The sequence below is a fragment of the Poecilia latipinna genome, unplaced genomic scaffold, assembly GCF_001443285.1.
Source record: "Poecilia latipinna isolate Pla-1442-1.1 unplaced genomic scaffold, P_latipinna-1.0 Scaffold1450, whole genome shotgun sequence".
Lineage (NCBI taxonomy): Eukaryota > Metazoa > Chordata > Actinopteri > Cyprinodontiformes > Poeciliidae > Poecilia > Poecilia latipinna.
Window position 1 is genome coordinate 138592 of NW_015114066.1, and position 16559 is coordinate 155150.

At 39.0% G+C, this 16559-nt stretch overlaps 1 long non-coding RNA gene across 1 annotated transcript; it reads left to right on the plus strand.

The window, feature by feature from the left end:
- The first annotated feature begins 1865 nt into the window (after positions 1–1865).
- On the plus strand, positions 1866–5353 carry LOC106962687 (uncharacterized). The gene is made up of 3 exons (XR_001428037.1): positions 1866–2046; positions 2454–2529; positions 5248–5353. It is a non-coding gene; the product is annotated as an uncharacterized LOC106962687 (long non-coding RNA).
- The last annotated feature ends 11206 nt before the right edge of the window (positions 5354–16559 follow it).

The following is a 16559-nucleotide window of genomic DNA, read 5'->3' on the forward strand; positions in this document are numbered from 1 at the left end:
CCACAGGGCTCTGTACTCTCACCATTTCTTTTCATTCTTTTCACCTCAAACTTCCAGTATAAAACAATCTTATCAGCTACACTCCAGTAAAAAAAAAATCACCTGAAGAGGCATTTGAATGAGAGAAATCCTCATAATCTGAGAGATCTGGACAACTTCAGGAAGTTAAGATGTGGACAGATGCCTATCAACGAAAGCTGAAAGAAGAAAAGCGGATTTGCAGAATTACGCATTCAGGATGTTCCTGTTTTTTACATTCTCTTTCCACATTTCCACCATCAAGTGATTTGTAGATAATTGTCACATTAAAGTTGGAAAATGTTTAAAAAAAATAGACTCAGGATCAGCTCTACCACGTAGGACAAAGGATGACATCACTGTCTTTTATTAACACGTCTTTGATCACGTACTTTCTTCTTCGTTGATGTGACCTGAGAGCTCCTTGACAATGCCATCGTCTCAAATCAGAGTAAGAAAACTAAACCTGGCTGTGCTTTGTGGGTTATTGCATGTTTTTTTTTTTTTCCTGTACGTGAGAAATACGAAGTGAGCCTTCGAGAAAGCAAAGGAAAACAAGACATGCCACTAAAGAGTGTTTCAGAGAGATTTTGTGCAGTAAATTATTAAGAAGTTGTTGAAAGAGCGACCGGGGACTCATAAACTATTGATTCGTTTGGTGATAAGCGCTGGTAAGTTTTCACACATCTTTCATCACCATCAGACACAGGAGCAGACAGAGTTCTTAGCTCTGACTGTTCAGGTGGTCACCTCCTTTAAGGTTGTTTTTAAGATGCATAGTGCCATAAGCTGCTGTTTTTTTTATTAACAAATGACTAATATAACTTCTACAAGAGTTAGATATCATGTAATACTGAGTAGTATGCTTTAATTTGTATAGAGACGCTGACGTGGCACTGAAGTTCTTCCATTCAAAGAAATTTCTTTCAGTCATTGTCGGCTTTGTGAAGTAGCTTCCATGTAAGCTGGAGCTCAACAATGGAGTGGAAGTCACCCCGATACATTTTAATGACATACACTTAGGAAAGAGAAAAATCATCTCAAGAAGTAGGACAAGCACATGGCATTTCGTAGAGGTCAATCAATATGAGATTATAAATTGTATCCAGCTTCCTCTCGGCAGACATATCCAGACAGAGACGGAGGAAGAAAATAGCACTAGGTAAAGAAACCAGCTTTGTAAAGAGAACAAATAGATAAACGTTCATATTTTTCTCTCTAACTTTGATTCTAACTAAACTTTTTAGACTTTAGGTCTGTTAAGCTCACCAAAAAGATTTGTTTGGCTGTCATGTGTGGCTGGTGTTCTGTCAGATCAGCATGCTGTCAGATCGTCATAACACACACTGTCGGCTGTGTCAGACAAGTACACATTGTCATTAGCACATGCTTTCATTTAATCAGCAACATAACATCATGGTGTAGCAGGCAGATCGTCATACACTTTGTTATTAACAGGTGTATGGCATCCAACTTAGCGGCTAGCTAGTCAGGCCACCATCAAGGAACAGGAAGGCGAGTTTTATGCAGCGCGTGTTTTGTAGTTGAGTGTAGGTACAGCCAGACCATCCTTTAAATACACTTTGAAACCATGACAATGCATGTATGTCCATCTACTTATCATTGAAAACAATTTATTGGCTCATTTTTGTCGTATCTTGTCGCGACAGCTCCTCTAAATGTCGAGGACCTCTTAAAGCGTATGCGTACTCACTGACAGCGTATGCTGATTTGGCGGAACACCGGTTCGACGCTGGAAGCTTACCGGAAATAAAAATAAAAAAGCTTACCGGAAATTGCCTGCGCTGTTAACAACGAAGCTCCACTGCGAAGAGAGAGGCGTCGAGCCGAACAAAATGGCTGTTAATGTAAGTTCAACACTTGGAGGCGTAGCCATCACGGACTGAACGGCTTCGTTCACTTCTTCCGCTGCCATTTCTACGATTCTTAAAACGCAGAAAGTTGATGTCATCGTTCAGGACTTCTCCGCTGATTGGTCCAGATGAAATTGTACCGGAGGAAATCCAGGTTAGACTCTAAACATAACTACATTTATGTGTGGATTATTTTATTTTATTTTTTAAATTAAGGTTGTGGTAACACCAACCCATAACCTCTGGTTCCTGTCTGCTTATTTAGAACAGATATTGGATGTCTTCTTATATAATTTTTCTTTTACACATTTCTTCAGTTTTTTGATGATTTTTATTGCTTCCGTTTAGAGAGAAATTCCATTCCATTCCAGGCAATGGGTTCTGGCTTCATGTCCAAAATTGTTTCATTTTCTTTAGACACGACGGGCTTTAAAGTGTCAGGATTTCATTTTACAGACAGAAAATAACCAGACAAGTTAAGATGCACTGTGCCCAATAAGACAAAGAAAATCCTTTTCAAGACTCTTCCTTGGGCCTCATTGTTCCTCCTTTCTCTCTCAGCACGTTGAAAGACATTTTGAGAGTCCCTTAGGTCAACCAAAACATGAAGGAGAAAGAGGGAAGTGCAAGTTAGTAAGTAAGCATCCTTATTGAACCGTATAAATCCCACCTGTCACACACATTTCACATCGTTTAAAAGCGACTGCTCTTTGTTCAGCTTTAGTTTCTCTATTTTGATTTCATCTCACCCAGCCGCACATATACACCATATACACCATGAGGTGGAACAGAGACGACACAATGTTTCACATTTTTCTCTTAAACCTAATTTTAGATTGAAAATACTTAGAGGGCTCAACCTCCTGTATCTCTAAATGCAATGGTAGATTGTATATTGGAGTTTCAGACATTTCTTAGGTGCAACAAAAGGATTGTTAAAAAAAATGGAGTGTCTGTGAAGATCAGTTTATAATTCTTGTTTTGGGTTCTCAACCGGACTTTGCTCTTGGCAGATGTTGAATTAACAATGCTTAGCATGTCGCTACATTTAAATGACTTTTTTGACTTTGAAAGTAATGTTAAAACTAATGTTAGGATTCAATCCCAGCATTTTTATTCACAGCAACTCAAAAAGTTACTGTGAGATGAATGAGAATTAAGAAAAACACAGACTTAAAATAGTTTCTTAAGCCAATCTGATGATCCATTGAAATTTGTAACACTTAATAAATGTCATCACTTTACTTGAAATCGATTTGGGGTCATAAAAAAAAAAATGCTCAAAGCGGATTCCCGGCTGTGTACGCTCCTCATCCCAGAGATGTAATAGAATGATAAATATCAGAGAGCAGAAATGAGAGGCCCACAGAAGCATTTCTTAAGGCTAAGACCTCAATCAGTCAGCGCTCAGTCAGAAAAATGAAACGTGGCGGGTTTGCTTTACTCCAAAGAGAGGTTGCACCGCTACGTTTACAGACACAATGATGTCAAAGCTCAGCGCCGCTACACCTGCTTTCTTAAAATAACCAAAGACGGGTCGAAGATATAAACGGCTCCTGACCATTGACTGAAATGATATAGTCATTCATGCATAAATATCTCAGAGCATGTCCTTTAGTTTGGCTACAACGCAAAAACACAAGATCTTACCAGGTATTAGTGAAAATCTCTTTAAAATAAGACAAAACGGGTAACTTGTTAGCAAGCTATGCGAGCTTGTTTTACATCAATAATTCTTGAACGTTGACAAGAAAGCTAGTTTCATTGGCAGGTTTTTTTTTTTTCAATTATAATAAACATTTCAACCTCATGTTATTTTTAGTGGAGAGAAAAAATCTGCCAGTGAAACTAGAACTTTTTAAACTAAATATTCAAGAGTTATTGACTTAAAACAAGCTCCTAAATGTTGCAGAAAATTTCCTTGTGAACTAATTTAGTCTTATTTAAAGTGTACAAAAGCTGTTTCCACCAGAAACCGGACAAAAATACTTGGTAAGATTTGGCGCTTTTCCTCTCACCATAGAAACGCAGGCTGACCATAATGTCACTGATGGTTTGTCTCTGGTGGTTTTACTCCCTGGTTTTGTTCTGCATGCTTTAAGTCAGACCTTTGGGAAATTGCAGAACAAAGCTGTGCTGTATTATGTTTAAGACCAGATTGCTCTGTGTGTCACTGAATCTAATTACTTTGTATGATTGCATTTAACTGTATATAAATCTCATTTTTAAATTGCATTGAGATTATTTGTGTTTTAACTTGGCATGATAAAAATAAACTGAACATAATTAAACCTTTTTTTTTTTTTTTTTGGTTATCTTCTATGACCTGTATAAAACCTGCCAAATATCACAAAGGAATATTTAAGAAAAGTTATTTGGGATTCTTTTCAAAATTTTAGACATCAGCCATCAATCACACACAGACATAAAAACATTTGTCATTTCATAAAGTGAAACTCGTATGTATTGAGAATCTTATCAAACAGATTGAAACATGTCAAGCCTGTCTTTCCTGTGAAGTTGATGATTATGGCTTCAAGGTGATGAAAACCCAAATTTCCGTGTTCCTGAAAGTTTGAATGTTACAAAAAGCACAAGCTCAACAAACTCTTTTTGTTTTTTTATTGAGATTCAGATCTGAGCACAGAGTTACTAAACACATCAGAGAGAACACGATGGAGATTTATCAACATTTATCGATCACATTCCATTTAATGCCAGCTTCTGTCAGCAACAGCTTCTGAAGTTAGAATGTTTTAGTACCAAGTCATGTCCAGTAACTTGGTTGAAGACTTGTGAATTTAGTTACTTTATTCAGTCTTTTCATGGCTATTTGACTGCCAACTCAATGAGTGTCTTGGACTCTTAACTGCAAAATAAATCTACAACATCCTTTCCTTTTTCCACCACTGCTTTTGACTACTTATGATACTTTTACTGTATGTGGTTATCATTTGCCATGCTGCCTTGCTTTATGACCATTAGCAACTTTAGCAAATTGTATTTCACACAGTCTCTTTGATTTCAAAGGTTTGTTTACCCATTGCTGCGGGATTATTTTGACGTAGAATTGATCTTCAACTTCTGGCAGTATTAACCTGCTTTTCCTTCAGTCCTCCCTGTGTTGCATTATCCACATTATCATCAAGAAGGCTATGGTTACCCACAACAAAGTAATCACTCTCCCTATTCCCCCAGAGGCACCAAAGGTACCATTCAAGTGATTGGCCGAGTTGGAAAGGCAGGAATGATTTCTTAAAGTGGTTACATCAAATGATGACAATCATGAGAGATTTCTGTTACTCTCTCTGTTCTCTTTTTGTCTCCCCCCTTATTTTCTTCGTCCAAAATGTAGCTGTCGGGGTTGTTCTTTCTGCCCTTCCTGCTGACAAAGACAAAGAAGTTGCTGTAATGCCTCCTGTCACATGGCAGCACAGACAACTCTGTCCTCTGTGGCTTTCTTCAAGGTAGTTTGTTCCAGAGGTGTTAACGCACTACAGCCTTTTACCTATCTGTTGAAGAGACGAGAGATCTCCTGCAACTGCTTTTCTTTAACTTTTTCCTGCTACAGGGATTTACAGACCTGGTCACAAGTTTACATACACTAATCATTATTAGCATGTCACGTCAATTTGGAGCTTTTAAAAGCTCTAAATTTACACTTTTTGTCATGTACTGACAATGAACCGGGCTACTAGCATATGGATACAGTATCACTTAAATTTGGTGAGGAAAACTCCCTTAGCAACATCCAACACATTTTTCCTCTTCAACAACCAACTTCTGACATAATTATGGCTCAATATTTTACTTCTCTTACAGTCAAGATTTGAAAAGCTAAATTAAACCGATTGACTCACCACCTAAGATCCGACTTTAAAGCATAGCCTATATACCTCCAGTAGAGCTGGGGGTAACTTCATGATGGTGTTTGCTCCCCAATATTCACTGAACCAACACCTAAGTTGTTTCACAGAGCAGCTGTATTCGTACTGAGGTTAGAGTTCGTACAGATGGACTTTGCTTAGTCACTAGCAGTCATCTGGCAACTTCTAAAGGCAATTGGTTGCTCTCGGAGAAAAGGGGGAAAAGCAATACTTTTGCACACTGCACTTTTCAATTTTGTATTTGCAAAAAAAATGTTTTGAACCTTGTATAATTTTCTGTGTACTTCACAATCGTATACCACTAGTTGTTAGCTAGCTGGCTAACATTTAGTTATATGTTAGCTAGCTAACTTATGTGTTAGCTACATTTAGTTAGCTAGCCAACATGTAAATGTAGCTAACTAACATTTAGTTATGTGTTAGCTACATTTAGTTAGCTAGCCAACATGTAAATGTAGCTAACTAACATTTAGTTATGTTAGCTAGCTAACTTATGTGTTAGCTACATTTAGTTAGCTAGCCAACATGTAAATGTAGCTAACTAACTAAATGTCTTTCCCTTTAAGTTCCAATTTAAAGGACCGCAGAAAAAAATTGCTTACTAAAAATGTCAGATTAATGTAAAGTCAATTGCTAAATGATATTGATTCATGTATTGATTCGGAGCAGATTTTTGCTGTTTTGTTTATTCATCACGACAAACTGCAGTGAAAGCAGAATAATCAGTTTCTATTGTCATTTTGGATCAGAGCCCATCCCACAACAACACGCTAGCGTGACCTTCAACCTTGTGACTGCATGGAGCCTAGTAACAGTGTGAGATCCTGGTGTCAAGGAGACAGAAGTTGAGCAACAATTGGAGGCGACAGCTCATTCATCATGGCCAAGGTATCCGTTCCACTGAGTAGAGCACATTCTCCACCCTACACTGCATCTGGCTTGCTTAATTAAAAATGGGAGCACAGTAAACAACTTCAATAATTTATTCTCCCTTTTTTTTTTTTTCATCGAGGGCTACATCATTAAAAAGCATACTTTTGATGTTCAGCGCTGTAATGCTTTTTTCCCCCCCGTGAATGAAGCGTTGAATTGAGTTGTTCATTTAGAGGACATGCTTTATGATTTGCTTTCTTCTGCTGTTTTGTTTTTCATTGCTGTGTGTGGTGCTGTTAAGTGTGTTTGTGTTTGGCTGAGATACTGCCCTACTGCTCCTAATAGAAGGAAGAAAGTGAGCGGCTAAAAAAATTTACGCTCACACCTGGAGCTGGCTGCTGGAGCACGGACCTACGTGACTTAAACGCAGCACAGCAAATATTCAAAGACATATGAGATGAAGTCAGGCTTATCGAAAAGACAAACTATTTTCATTACTTATAGCTGATTCATATAACAAGGATCTATTTTTATTAGAGTAACACTACTTCTTGTGAAATAATGTGTAGACTACAAGTTTACATACACTTATCATCAGCAGGTCACATTAATTAATCTTAGTCTGTTTTTTTTTTTGGTGTACATACAGCAAACGATGAATAAGATCACTAGTTGGAATTGATTAAGGATTTTCTCTAATCCAATTGCCTCAAAATTATACACCAGATTCAGATACAGAGCCAAACTATTAGTGGAAGAAGTTGAGCATGACACATCATGGGTTAAATAAGCCTGTTGATGTGTGTTTAGACTTTATACACTTCTGTTTGTAAAGTTATACCGTAAAATATTAACAGCAGTATTTTGGTTAGAATGTCATAGAGAGAAAAAATATTTAGTTACGAAGTAAATATTTATTTTCCAAAGTAAATACTTAGCTCAGACCTAAATATCTAACTTGCTAACCAGTATTTATTTTACTAGCTAAATATTTAGCCTGCTAACCAAATATTTAGCTAGCTAAATGTTTAGCTTACCAACTAAATATTTAGGTTGCTAGCTAAATATTTAACTTTCTAACTAAATATTTAGGTTGGTAACTTATGTCTAACTTTATAACTAAATGTTATAGCATGCTAGCTAAATATTTAGGATGCTAACCAAACATTTAAGTTGCTAGCTAATATTTGGCTTACTAACTGAATATTTAGGTTGCTAGCTAAATAATTAGCTTGGTAACTAAACATTTTGGTCACATCTGAGGATATTGGCAGCTATTTTTAATCAGCTTAATCTTCTATCTTGAAGGTTCAGACAGTCAGGAGAACACCAAACACAAAGCCTGAGGTTTTCAGTATTACAAGTAGGATGTTCCAGCTTTTTTGGATAATTATGTTTTGCTGATAAAATTAAATTTCAGTTTGTAACTGGAACATATACCCTAATGGAATTGTATCTGTAATTGCCCTGAAAGGTGATTCTATAAAGTAAAGTAGTTGTACAAGGGGGTGGATATGGTTGTGTGGAACAGGAGTTCAGATCTTTTGAAGAAACTTTTACCTAAAACTCCAGTAAAATATGAATTGGCTTGTAATTAGATGAAATATAAAAAGTTAAAAGAATCCTAATTTTATTTGAAGGAGCTCTGTTTCATTTTTAATGGTTTTAGAGAGAAAGTGGCGGATTTCAGACTTAATCTTGGTTAGATGGATGAAACATGTCCAACCAGCTCTTTGTCATGTTTGATGTTTCTCAGAACAGAAGCTTCATAACAATCATTTTAAACAGCCACCACATCTTTGTGAAAGCCTGAGAGTAGAAAGTGCCCCACCATAACTACTTCTTGATTCCAAATTACCCTCAGTGCAGTCTGTCTTGCTCTGTGTGTTGTCTGGTTACCGCCTTTTTCTCGGCTCCTTGAAAGCACCTCCACCTCTTGCCCTCTCCCAGGTTTCGAATCAATTGTTTGTCCCCGTTTCCAATTTATTTTGGGCGTTTTTCTATAGCGGTCTGCTCTCCGGCCCATCTGTATTGTGTCTCTCCCTGGACCTGAAATGGTGCAGACTAAGCCAGCCAAGGCTTCTTAATCTTAGGTAATGGAGGAAATTGAGTTTCATCCCGCTTCCCTCCATCACCCTGAGTTTTATACTCCCAGGTAAGCCTATCTCACATTTGACCGAAATGCTCTTTATAAAAAAGAAAAAAAGATGCAATTAAGTCCTATAATCCATTCCCTGCTCAGCTTGCACCTCAAAGCATTTTTAGCTTTCCAATTTTCAGAAATAATTTATTTTCTCATCCAGATGAACTTTATTCATTCTCTATTTTTAAAATATCATTTAATTCCATGATAAACATCTGGATATAAATCATATTTTGACCTTTTCTTGTGTCTGGTGAACCTTTTTCTGTGCTAATTTCAACATGTGTGTTGGATCATCATCCTACTAAACAACTGTTTCTCTATACCAGAGGTTCCCAAACTGTGGGGCGCGCCCCCTAGGGGGGGTGCCGTGTCATTGCAGGGGGGGCGCGGGAAGCCGTCTGGATGAAAAAAAAAAAAAAACATGAAACCTGTATGCGCTGGGTTTTTACCTTAGAATGGCTAACTCTCTGTTATTCATATGTCAATTTGATACAGTAGAGGCTTCCACACTTCCCATATCTGTGTCATCTGTCACTTTTATAAGCAGTTAAAACTGTTTAATCCGTTGTTAACTTGTTGTAACCTGTTTTTTCGAGCCGCCGTTAAACGCAACATGAGCGCTACGACGCTCGCGCTGGAGGAGACCTGCTGCTGGGCGGAGCTACGTAGGTTTGTGTTAGAATCACGGCAGCAAACCAGCAAAACGCAAAGAACTTTTCTCAGTTTTTCCTCTCCAAACTAACCGACTGAGTTGAGTAAAGCTGTTGGATGCAATGTTAGCTAAAAGATGACTAGCTAATATCAATACAGAACCTTAAGCTTAACAAGTACCTTAGGCTACTGATCCATAGGGGGGGCGCAGAAAATGTTTGGAAACCACTGGGGGGGGGCGCAGAAGAAAAAGTTTGGGAACCACTGCTCTATACAGTCCGCTACATTTTCATTTTGCAACAATGAAGTCTAAATAATACAAGAATAATGTCACGGTCTGGTAAGGTACAAGAAAAATGTCGCAATATCAGCAGAATGAAGTGATCATTTTATAACTCCTAGGTGAAAAAACAATAAGTTAAACCGAGGAACGTGGAGGATCTTGTGAATTCTTTGGTAATAGTTTTACAAACAGGGACATATTTAATCTTAGCATCAAATTATCATCAGTAGCAGGTCTATAAAAGGATTTTACAAACGACTGAGTTTAAAGAATCATAGGTATGAGACAACAGAGTCAAAATTTGCAACTTTTTTCTTGTAATTTTGAGTTTCTCTTAGTAATATTGTCTTTATTCTCCTAACTCAAAAACAATATATATATCTCTAATACTCGGTCGTATTTTTCCCTACTGAGTAAACGCTCAAACGTAAAGGTTGGATTCTTCAACTTATTTCCTCCTTCTGTGATAAAATCTGAGTTTATTTCAGGATCTTTACACATCTGCTTCAGAGGTACCAACAAAATAATCCATAATGTAATGAGGGAAAAAAAAAACTGATTACATTTGTGTGTGTTGTGTGAGTTTAAAACCATTTAATTGACCACCAGGCGTGATGCAGCTGTGAATGCGTTCCTGCTGTGCTGCATTTGGACGTGGATTCCCTGAAGGCAGACATGTTGCGTCTCAGTGGGATCCTCCTCGTTGTACATAGAGCAAAAAAAACACAACAAAATAACTGTGATCTGACTGCTGCAGCTTCCATTTAAGATTTAATTCAGTTTCAATTAAACAGAACGTCTCTGAGATTTACTGGACTCAGTTTTGGCGACAAGTTTTGAAGCTCTGAATTAAACTTGCTGCTTGAAACCTCTTTAAAGTGCTTTGGGAGGGACAGCCTGGACCGGGACGCTGTTTGAATTCAGCCACAGCGTGTGAGGTCGACCATCTGAGATATGCTAAACACAAACTATCGGGCTGTTGACGTCCAAGTACGTCGGTCGGACAGGCGGAGCTGTTCTGTAATTGGGCAGCTTGTTAAAGACTGTCCTCCAAGCCGTCTGGGTGTTAATATGCCCTCTGAACGCCCGGAAGCTGCCATCATCCAGACCACTTCCCACCAACGCTGAAAAAACCCAGACCCATGACTGTGCAGCAATTAGTGCCCATCTGCCTGTAAACAAACTGTTGTGATAAATGACGTTTTTAACAATTTGTATTCAGAGGAAAGGACATTCAAATCTCACTAATTTTACTATAAATTGAAGCAATTTAAATAGACTAGAGAGAGAGAGAACATCAAACAGAATACAAATGTAATGCGACGACATTGAGAATAAACTTTAAAATATTCTGGCCCTGTGGCCTTTTTCTTGATTTATTGCTTTAAAAGCTTGCCTGCTTTGCTTTTTCCTCTTTGAGGAGTGACGCAGCAGGGGATCAGCACAACATGTAAAGCATTTATAATTAGAGCACAAACAAGGAATATGACAAGCAGCCTTCCAACTTGTGCGTGCGTTGGTCTTTTGTTTTCTCAAATCAACAGTTTGCAGAGTTTATTATTTATTAAGATACAACATCTCCATCACATCTCAAGGTTTCCCCCAGAAAACTTGCTCAGCCTGGTGGTTGGGTGCCATGGCAGTCAGTCATCCAGTGGCCCGCCGTGTTTGGAGTTATAAAACATTTAAAGTTGGCAGGAAATTTTAAAATATCACTCAATAATTTTATGTTATTGAAAAATTTGAAGGCAAATATGTGAACACCAACTGTAAAAAATTGAAAATTGCTATAACATTTTAAAAAGACTAGGCAATGCTAAGCCTGGCGGGGGGATAAGTAAAGCCTGGTGGCCTGCCAGACTTATGATGCACTGGGGGAAACCCTGCGATTTAGTAGATAATTTTAGTTGCATTTTTCACAGCAACTAACTGTCAAACATCTGTCAGTCAAAACCTTTTTGTCGCCCACATGAAAAACATCCACACAACATGACAGTTCCACCACCATGCTTCATTGGGAAGATAATTTCTAACTGTTTCCTGATTAATGCGATTTTGGGCTTTCCAAAACTAATTGATCTGTCTCACCCTCATTAAGACAAAGACTATTTTACCTTAACTTTTTTGAAATTCCTAAGTTGTAGATTTTATAGGTAGGCAGATCTAAAATGTTCTACAATGCAATGGAAGATTATATTTCCTAAACATGATCTCTGAAAGAAAACTCAGCATAAATGGCATGTGGCCCAAAATGGATCCCCGTGGAACACCACAAGAAAGAACTCTTCTGATCATCATGAAAACTTTGTCAGTTTTAATAGAAATGACTGAGATTAGCATAGTGGCTTTAATACAAAGTATCTGTTATGACAACAAGATACTGTAGGTCTGAAAATACGACAGTGATTCATTTGAGTTTAGGGACATTGTAGACATTGACTCAAATGAATCAACAAATATCTAATATAAAAAATTAGAATATTTTGGAAATTATATTACATAGCTGGACTGGCTATGTAACGTAGTACATAGCCAGTCCAGCAGTAAGTAACAGTTTCATCTTTTATCCACCGTTTTTTTTTTTTTCTCCCTGCATCCCGTCCCATGAATGACACTTCTCCTCCCGCTCCATCTTTAGCCGGCACCTGACAAACTCGGTGAAAGGCAGCTGGCAGCAATGTATTGAAGAATGTGAAGGTGAATAATTTATCTGAGCATATGGACTCATGCGTCTCATTCATCTCTGCCCCCCTTTCCCATATCCTCTTCATCTCGGCCCCATTGCTCTTTCGCCTTCCACCGATGCATCCATCAGAACTTGCTTTTCTCTCTCTTAAGGACCAAGCATGTCGAGGCTCTGCTGCTGCTTTTCCTTAGAAGTGTCATTTTTTTCTCCCTTCCTTTTGGTTTTTGTCTTGAGTCAGAAATTGTTTGTTCAAACATTCAGAATAGGCAAAACCCTAAAACTAAAAGACTTTTCTCATTTAAAATAATTTTACTTTCACAGTGATTTGTCGATTGGAGAGATTAGTAAGTACAGCAAAATTTAAAATCTTAAACATAGTAAAAAATATAAGTTGTCACTATGTAAGACACTGAATTTAATAGTCGATATTAGTGTTGTAGTCAAGACCAAGACTGGCGCCCGACACACAACACGACACAATAAAATGTGAAATATGATCAAAATTGCTTCTTAAATTGATCTGAAAGATTCACATTCCCATTAAAAACACCTAATATTAAATGCTTAGCACTTAAATAAATTTTACCAATATTAATCAATACCATCTCTGTGCCACAATCCGCCGAGGTCTCGTGCCATCCCTACAAAGATAATGCCCTGGGCGTTTGCCCATATCGCCCATGTCAGAAGCCACCATTGTCTGCACAGCCGTGTGCGTGTGAGCAGATAAAACAGAGAAAAGACAGAGTCCTTTTGTCCATAACGGAGTGTTCTTTATGAATTTCTCGTAACATTTTTTGTCTATAAAATCACAAGATTCATAGTTTCTTTTTTGAAGGACATTTTAGTTTCATTAGTCTTTTTGTTTTTCACAATGTAGCGTCAGGGTTTTTTTCTATCTCTTTGCATATGCCTTGTTTGTCCCTGACTTGATGTTTTTTAGCATATTAGATCCACTTTACACCAAACTAACTTTTAGTCACATAAAAGAGATGTTGCTTTATTTTCGATTAGCAGATGAATATGTAATCCCATCTCTAATTAGTCTTAGTCTAAATATTCTTTTTGATTCTTCTCTTCCCCCCTATATGAGCCTTAATGGAGTGCATCTGACCTTTGACCTCAACGCTTCACACCTGTCCTGCCATGGACCAGATGATGTCGCTCCCACACCACCGGCTGATGAAGGAGGTCGAGAAGACACCAAGACTCAGTATGAAAAACATAAAACTTGACAACATGCTGGCAATTTAGTGACATTTTTACAGTTCTGGTCTTCAATGGTCTTGAAATAAAATCCCGAGTCCTCAACGCCCGAGACTCAGACAAGACCGAGAACATCAAAAAGTGGTCTCGAGACCAAGACCGACCGGTCTCAAGTCCTACAATGCTAGTCGATATTGTCCCATAAAGGTGAAGCAGAGTGTGTGTCCTCTATCTGGTTAATGTAAAATTAGCTTGGTGGTATTTTTAAAAAAGTAAACGAACCTTCCCCTAATAAATGTCCTCATGACGTCTGTGAGGGATGCAGCTCTATCTGATCTACTCCTTTGTTTGGAGCCTAATTTAGCTGCTGTCAAGACTAGAGGTTAGTCACACTGAGTATTTATAGGTGGGAAGGCTAAAATAAATAACAGAAACTGAAGGGTGAGGCAGCAGGCAGAGATAGAGAAGTTTCAGGGGGAAAAACAGCAGCGTATTCACAATGTGGCGAGTTATGGAGGCTTGCGTTCAATCCCTGTGAACGCAAGGGCTTCATTAGAGCAAGCCGTTATACGTCATCGATCACTGGTTGTCATGGAGGATATGTGGAGCCTTGAGCCCATCAGCTGTGTTTCATTCTACAACATGCTGGGATCCTAATGGAATCATTCAGAGGAGCGGGCAGTTGGGAAGGAGAGAGATGTAGAGAAAGAGAGAGAGTCTCATGGACAGAAAATGGTCGATGGACTGCTTGACACCTCTGGCGAAAAGCAAGAAAAGTAAGATCTGTGCGTGGCATCCAATATAACATCAAATGTTATGGGACACATGGTGAGTTGAGTACAGTGAGGTCAGCGGTGAAGAAATGCAATTGTTTCAGGCATCCTCATGCTTTCCTAGTGTCTTAGCTAGCAGCTTACAGGGATTGCTCAGATGCATTTGAAGAGCTGTTGAACCGATTAACGCTTAAAACAAGAAATGCTTGGTAAGTCTCTGTTTCTCTAGACCTAGACTTCCCTCTCCACAGCCACTTGGCCCAACTCCTCTGAGGGAGTCCTAAGGCATTCAAAGTTCAGCCGAGAAACATGGTGGGTGGATTTCCTCCTGGTGTGAGGTGTCTCAAACACCTCGCCAAGAAGACATCCAGTAGACATCCGAAAGGCACCCAAATACTTGGGTGTGCTGTGTGTACTTTGTGAGCTGCATAGACTCTGCATGCCTGTCTGCACATGGCTGGGATTTCATAGTCAAGCATACCGACTGCCAACATTTCTCGTGACAGATCCCTTCATTTCCCACAGTCGTAATGGACACTAACAAGTTTGATGCACTAGTTTGGCGCCTTGCCTTGGTGTTTTCTGGGCAGCCTCCTGTCAGTGCTGACCAGAAAATGGACGCACAGTCTGACTGTTTGATGTGAACTTTGTTTCCCGCTGAGCAGTGAACTGTACAACACCGAGTACAGTCATAAAAATTGACCTTAGCGCAGGCTTGTCCGGTGGACGTCCTCTTCAAGTCTGCATAGACCTCCACCGGGTACATTGGGCCCCATCAGTCGCCTTAGTCATAGCACCGTTGGTTGCACTGCTACGTTTCAGGAAGAAGTCCTGGGTTTGAATCGTGAACTGGGGTTTTTCTGCATGGAGTTTGTACATTCTCCCCATGTAGCTGCGGGTTCTCTCCAGGTACTCTCATAGTCCCAAAAAATTGTGTAAATTGGTCTCTTGAAATTGCCCTAAGGTATGAGGGGCATACCTAAGGGTTGTGTGTCTTTGTTTGCCTTGTAATGGATTAGTGACGTTTGCAGGGTATTCCCCTTTTCCCAGCGACAGCTCGAGTTAGCCCTCTTGCGACCAAAGAGTGTATAGACAATGGATGGATTGGATTTCTTATGTAAAAGTAACTGAACTGTGAGGAAAGTAGATATCTTTCACAGTTTTGTCTCTACCAGTTTTGCAAAGCAAGACACTAATATTTTTGTCCAGTTTAAAATTCTCAATTTGAGCCAGATTGGCTTAAGAGCCTCTGTAAACAGAGTTTTAACAAAAAATCTCAACTTTGGACCATAATGCCAGGCTTTTACCAAGTATCACTGATGTTTGATTTAAAAAAAAGAGATTTTCTAATGTAACCCAACCTTTTCCATACATCCAGAGGACTTTGAGCATGTGAAATTGCACAAATCAAAATTCTGTTGCCTGCTATAGCTTTTGTTTGGGATTCTGGACACATTGCTCGAACGTGTATACGTGTTTTTAATTCACATAGATTTAATATAATACATTAAAGTTGTTTTTAGTGTAGTGCAACATGTAATATTGTGCAAATATTTTTGCGAGGCGCTGCAAGTGTAATCAAAATTCCAATAACATTAATGTGCTGTTCTCTTGTCCTCAATTATTTTCTTAGTGGTAAACTGAAAATGTGAATCCTTCCACTTCGTTGGCATTGATGTGACACAAGCACAGCGACCCCAGAGAACGATGCTGGAGGGATCTAGATTGGAGCGGGAACACAGGGGGAGTTTGACAGAATGAGTCAAAGCGGTAGGATGAGATGCTGAAAGCTTGGAAATTCAATCTTTCACAGTGAGACAAATTGTTCCATTAGCGACTCGCTGTCCTTTCAATTTCTCAGCTTGTTGATTAATAGCTAAAGAGCACTGTCTGTCACAACGGGAGTCGAACGTAGCACGTGGTCCCCTGGTACTCCTCAGCCCAGGCCTCCTCGTAATGAGCCTTTGCTCTCGGCGCCCTACGCAGGAAAGCAGAAAAACGCCCCTCACTCGCCCCTCTGCCCGGAAATTAGAAAGGTGCACTCTTGTTAATGGAAAAAAATGAGACGGTGCGATTTTTCCTCCACCGCAAATGAAAATCAGCTTGGTGTCGTCTCTCGCTCTAATGTCATTCAGAGAGACGTCGCTTTTCCAATTTCCGTC